Here is a 6192-nt window from a genome sequence, read left to right as displayed (position 1 = left end):
AAATAATAATTTTTTTTTCAGACGATGAATGAGGATGATGGATTTTAAAATACCCATGAACCAAAACGATGTGAATATTCAAAATTTAAGATTGATTATGTAGCTTAGCTTTTATACTGGGGAAAGTTCACATAATATGGCAAAAATTACAAGTGATTCACATAGAAATCACATGTGATTCACATAGAAATCACATGTGATTCACATATAAATCACAGGTAATTCACATATGAATCACATGTAATTCATATGTAATTCATGAGTGAATCACATATGAATTATGTTTATATGCACACATGCATTTTATGTGAGTGTTCTTTGTTTTTGTTTTCTTGTGAATTTCATATTTGAATCTTAAAAGATACAATCACATGTGAATATCACATTATATAATCACATGTGAATCTTACATGATATATACATATGCATTTTTGTGAGTGTTCTTGCATTAATCATTTTTTTTTCTTGTAGATTTAAAAGAATTTATGGAAAAATTTGAAGATGTAAAAAGTGATAAATTGAAGAAAATATGGAAATCTTGATATGAAGAAATGATAACATTGTGAATCTTTTTTGTTGTTTTTTTTATATTTTATATTGTATCAAATAAAATGTTTGTACTATTATGTTTATAAATTTATTAATAAAAATATGATTTTTTTTATGATTTACTTACGAATATTATTGTATAAGAAATATGCTTATATGCATTTGAAAAAATATGTATATATGCACCTAAAACGTTGAATTTTTTTTAATATTCTAAGTTTTTTTAAGAAAAATTGGAGTTTTTTTTTTTTTTTGAAAAAATTGCAGTTTTTTTTTTTAATTTTGTTGTTCCTTTGAAAAAAATGCAGTTTTTGTAAAAAAAAAAAATGCATTTTTAAAAAATTGCAGGTTTTTTTTTTGTTTTGAAAAAATGCAGCTTTAAAAAAAATAGATTTTTTAAAAGACTTGCAGTTTTTTATTTTTGAAAAAATTGCAGTTTTTTTAAAATTACTTTTTTTCAATTTTTTAAAAAAATTCATGTTGTTTGAAAAAAATATAAATCTCCATTTTTAAAAAAAATAAAAAATAAAAATGATTTAAAAAAAATCATAAATTTGATTTATTATGTTAAATTTGTCCAATAACACAAAAATAAACATTACATGAGATCGGTAAGATTATGATTATACTCTTAGACGCAAGCATGTCCTCAAATCTCAATTTAGTTACAACTTTATTTCATGTCTAACTATTTTTGTTTATGAAAAAAGGAAATTTACTTGAATTACAAAATAAATAAGGGTAAATAGCAGAAAAAACACTTTTTTTACACAGAAATTCGGTTTTGACACCGTGTTTTTTTTTGTGTCAATTTTGAAACTGTGTTTTCCAATTTGTTACAATTCTGACCACTTGACCGGTTAACCAGGCTACATGTTGACGTGGCATGATGACGTGTCAGCTTTGATGACGTGGCATGCTGACATGACATGCTGACGTGTCAAAAATTGATATTTTTCCACAAAAAACACTAAGTTTTCATTTTTTTTCGATTTTAACACTAAGTTTAATTTTTTATTTCAGTTTTGACACTATGTTTTTTTTGTTCCAATCGACCATCATTTATCAAATTTTGTCTATTTTCCATTTGAAACCGTATAAATATGTTTTTTTATTACATTTTAAATCGTATAAACATATTTTTTTCGTTTAAAAACCATATTTTTATTTAAATACAATGTGTTTTTTTTTCCTTACATTCAAAACATTAGTTATTTCATGAGAATCAGATTAACCATAAACTTCTAATAAGATGTAAACATTTGATGGATTGCAAATTTGATATCCGAGTTTTTATCGACTACATGTCTCTAAACCTCCAAACACATTTTAAAGTTGCATATTTAATATAAAATACAATTTTTATATAACTAATACATATTTATACATAAAAATATGATTTGAGTGTAAAAAAAATGTATTTATACAAACTATGGTTTTTAAATGGAAAAAAACATATTTATACGGTTTAAATGTATTAAAAAAATATTTATACGGTTTCAAATAGAAAATTGTCAACATTAAACAAAATTGGAAAAAATGATGTTCGATTTGGAACAAAAAAACATAGTGTTAAAGTTGAAAGAAAAAATTAAATTTAGTGTCAAAATCGTAAAAAAAATGAAAACTTGGTGTTTTTTGTGAGAAAAAAATTCAATTTTAACACGTCAGCATATCATGTCAGCATGTCACGTCATCAAAATTGACACGTCATCATGTCACATCCGCATGCAACCTGGTTAACCGGTCAAGTGTTCAGAATTGTAACAAATCAGGAAACACAGTATCAAAATTGACATAAAAAAAATACGGTATCAAAATCGAATTTCTAATGTTTTTTGTACCATTTACCTAATAAATAAACCAATTGTTTGGAACTTATGAATTTTTATTGGCGTAGGAAATACAAAAAGACATTGTTGTCCCCCTTGCCAATAAAGCTAATTGTACGCTCACCCAACCCTCAAGAATCAAGATGTCCGGAAATGTCATCTGGATACAAGGGTTTTCTTTCACTACTACTTTTTCTACAAAACATTCAACCAACATAGAGAGAAACAAATCTCCAAACATGATTTGAATATGCTGGGAATTATATCTAACATTTTTCAACTTTTATTTAAAAAAACACATATGTATAATTTTTCATATGATAATTTAAGCATCATGCTACGTAAATATTATATCAAATGTGATATTCAGCATTAAGATATTATAAAAATTCATAATCAATTCAACATGCATGATTAAAATTAAATACTTGTTTATTATTTGAAAATATTTAGAATTTATACAATCCCTACGTCTTGAAATTAACCAAATAGGGGCTTATCACTTACTCATACAAATAAGTGATACATCATTACTAATTTATGTAACAGAATAATTTATTGACAGTTGTATGTAATCATGTCTTAGTTTATATTGTTTTAACAATTTAAACAACAAAATAGATCTCTTATTAATTTAATTTATAAAACGATAAATTAGTAATATTTTATAACTAAAACAAGCATGGTTACATAAATACATAAATGGAAAACTAATATATATATTAGGAATAGTATATTTTTTATAATTCTAAGTTTTACCACAAAATTTTAAACTGTCTTACACTTTTTGTCTTTTTTTAATTTTTTACCAAATTAGATTATGGAGTTGGTACTTTTGGTCCCTTAGCTTCGATATTTTCTACTACTAGCTACAAAGGATTAAAGAGTTTCCTACTTTTGGTCTCGAACATTTACCAAAATTGACACCTCAAATTTTTGCCACATTAGTTTGTGGAGTTGCCGTTTTTGGTCCTCTCACATTCGGTATTCTACTACACGGTCTTATTTTCCTCAAATAACAACACATATATTTAATTACCAATGATAACAATAGATATCACATAAAGTATTTATAGCACTATATAAGAACAATGCTACTATAAATAAAAATAAAACTTTCAAAATGTAAAGTTGGAAAAAAGATTTAAAAAAATACCAACCCGGGGTGAAGCCCGTGTTTTATTTTACTAGTTATGTTTATTATATTATCTTATAAACATATAATTTTGTTGAATAACAACTCATTAATCCTAAAAGTTGGTGTCATATAGACCTGACAATTCGTGTATTCGTGTTATTAAAACATGTCAACCACGAATTTGACACGATACAATTACACGATGTGAAACTCAAATCAACGTGTACATATTTCTTTTCGTTAGCAATGTTTCACAAAATTTTCTATTTGGTATTATAAATTAACATTTTAGATAATTAAAATAAAACTTTTAAAATACGATGCCTTAGTTGGAAAAAAAAGGTTTAAAAAAATACCGATTCGGAGTGAAGCCCGGGTTTTATTTTACTAGTTAATTATATTATCTGAGAAAACATATAATTTTGTTGAATAAATAATTTATTAAACTTAATAGTTGGTGTCTAGTGTTTTGAAAAACTCAAATCAACATGTACATATTTCTTTTCGATAGCAATGTTTCACAAGTTTTTCTATTTGGTATTATGAATTAACATTATAGATAATTAACTTTTATTAAAAATAGATTAGAAGTTAATATTTTAGTTGAGTTTTGTTGTAAATATTAAGTTTTTCTATTTGGTATTATGAATTAACATTTTATATATTTAACTTTTATTAAAAATATATTAGAAGTTAATATTTTAGTTGAGTTATGTTGTAATTATTGGGATATTAAAAGTATGGAGGTAATATTAAACATATGGTGATAGGTATATGTGCAAAAGTAGATTATATATTCAGAAGTGTGCTTTGGACTAATGTTATATTCTTCATCCTCCCCCTTTTAACAGGCTTTTTCAGTTTTTTTTCTTTCTTTCTTGGTTTGATTTATTGAAATTTGTAGCGAACAATAAAGTATAATTTAGAGATATTGTACATGGATTTGTCTTCTTTAACTCCTATTAGGTATGCGTTTGTTTTATTTTATTTTTAATTTTGTGGGTCCACCAACAAAGGCTTCTTGGTATTTGTGTTCCCCTAACCCTATCTATATCACTTCATTTGTTTGTTTTGGTATAACATTCCACTTCACATCGTTATTGGGTCGGGTCAAAAACAAGCGATTTGTGTTGGATCTTTGTTATGGGTATTTTTCTACATGGGTTGCAGACTTGCATTTTTTTTTTCAATAAAAATTTTATGTAATAAAATAGTTTGTTAGTATAATAAGTTTATTAGGTCTTTAGGTTTGGGTCATTGTTTAGCCATTAACAGGATTTAACCTAATTATTTTTTCTATTTATTTACTCCTTTTTTTGTGATTATTTTTTATAATAATAAAACTCTAGCTGTATTTTGTTTCTATTATTCAGTAGTTTACATGATATCAAAGTTGTATTCAATCATTCATTTATGATTGTTGGGAACAACTTGTACGTGAGACTGGGACATGATGTGGTTTTGCGGTATGATTTTATGATCTGAATCTCTATTCCATTTTGTTTGATTTGTTTGATATTGTCGTCATTTGGAGGATTTTGATTTGTTGTTTTTCGTATTTCATGCCAAGAATTCATAATTCTCTCTACGAATAACCATTTTCTTTCGATGATCTTAACACAGCTTAGGTCGCCGCGCCGTAATTTCTTATCGGAACACTGTTTTTAAAGAACCCTTTTCATTCGATCATCTCGGCACGACATAGTTTATCACGTCACAACTTATTAGAACACATTTTTCATCTTTTTTTCTCCGATTGTTTTTGGAAATATGGCTCCAAAAGATGGTTTTCTTTAGTACATTGGTATCCAACTCAATGGCAAGACCTATGTATATTGGAGTTATGTAGAATTTTTTTACTAGGGAAAAATATGTGGGGAACTGTGCAAGGTACAAAGAGAAAACCAACAGACAAAAAGGCTAAAAATTATGCAACCTTATTGGACTTGTGGGAGACTGATAACTCCAAGATTGTCACATGGATTAACAATTTTTCAATTCAGTCTATTCGCACACAATTGGTAAACCATAACACAACAAAGGAAGTCTAGGATCACTTAAGTAGACTTTACATGCAGTCTAATTTTGAAAACAATATTAGTTATAATTTGATATTCGGTCCCTCTAACAGAATAATCTGAGTATTCAAGACTTTTCTACATCTATGCTTGATTTGTGGGATCAGTTGGCTCTCTTACTGAACCTGTTGATCTAGAGGCCTTCCAGCCTTACATTGTCAAAAGGCATGAGCAGTAGTTAGTTCAATTTTTGATGGCTTTACTGTAACACCTGTGTTTATGGGCTTGTCATTAATGTAGATATAATAGTCTAGGTTAACCTTTGTAACCCGTTTTGAAATAATAGAAGTGTATTATTTGTGTATTATGTGTTATGTGTTTAATTGTGTGTCTTAATTTAATTACGAATAAAAATAAGCAACAAAATGAAATGTTAGGTAAAACCGATATCTATGGATAAAGTTGTAGTAGTTGAAATGAGGTTTTCGAATATATAAAGAATGCCGAAATCCGAGTTATAACGAAGAAGTTATGACTTGTCGAAGTTTTGCGACAGAACCAACAACGCTGAATGACGTAAAAAGTGAAATGTACGTTAGAGCGATATTTAGCCTTAGTAATCTAAACGAATGTCGTAGAGTTCGTTAAACCGAGA

Source organism: Lactuca saligna, chromosome 2 (assembly GCF_052625555.1).
Source record: "Lactuca saligna cultivar CGN05327 chromosome 2, ASM5262555v1, whole genome shotgun sequence".
Taxonomy (NCBI): Eukaryota; Viridiplantae; Streptophyta; class Magnoliopsida; order Asterales; family Asteraceae; genus Lactuca; species Lactuca saligna.
Note: the sequence above shows the minus strand (reverse complement) of the source record.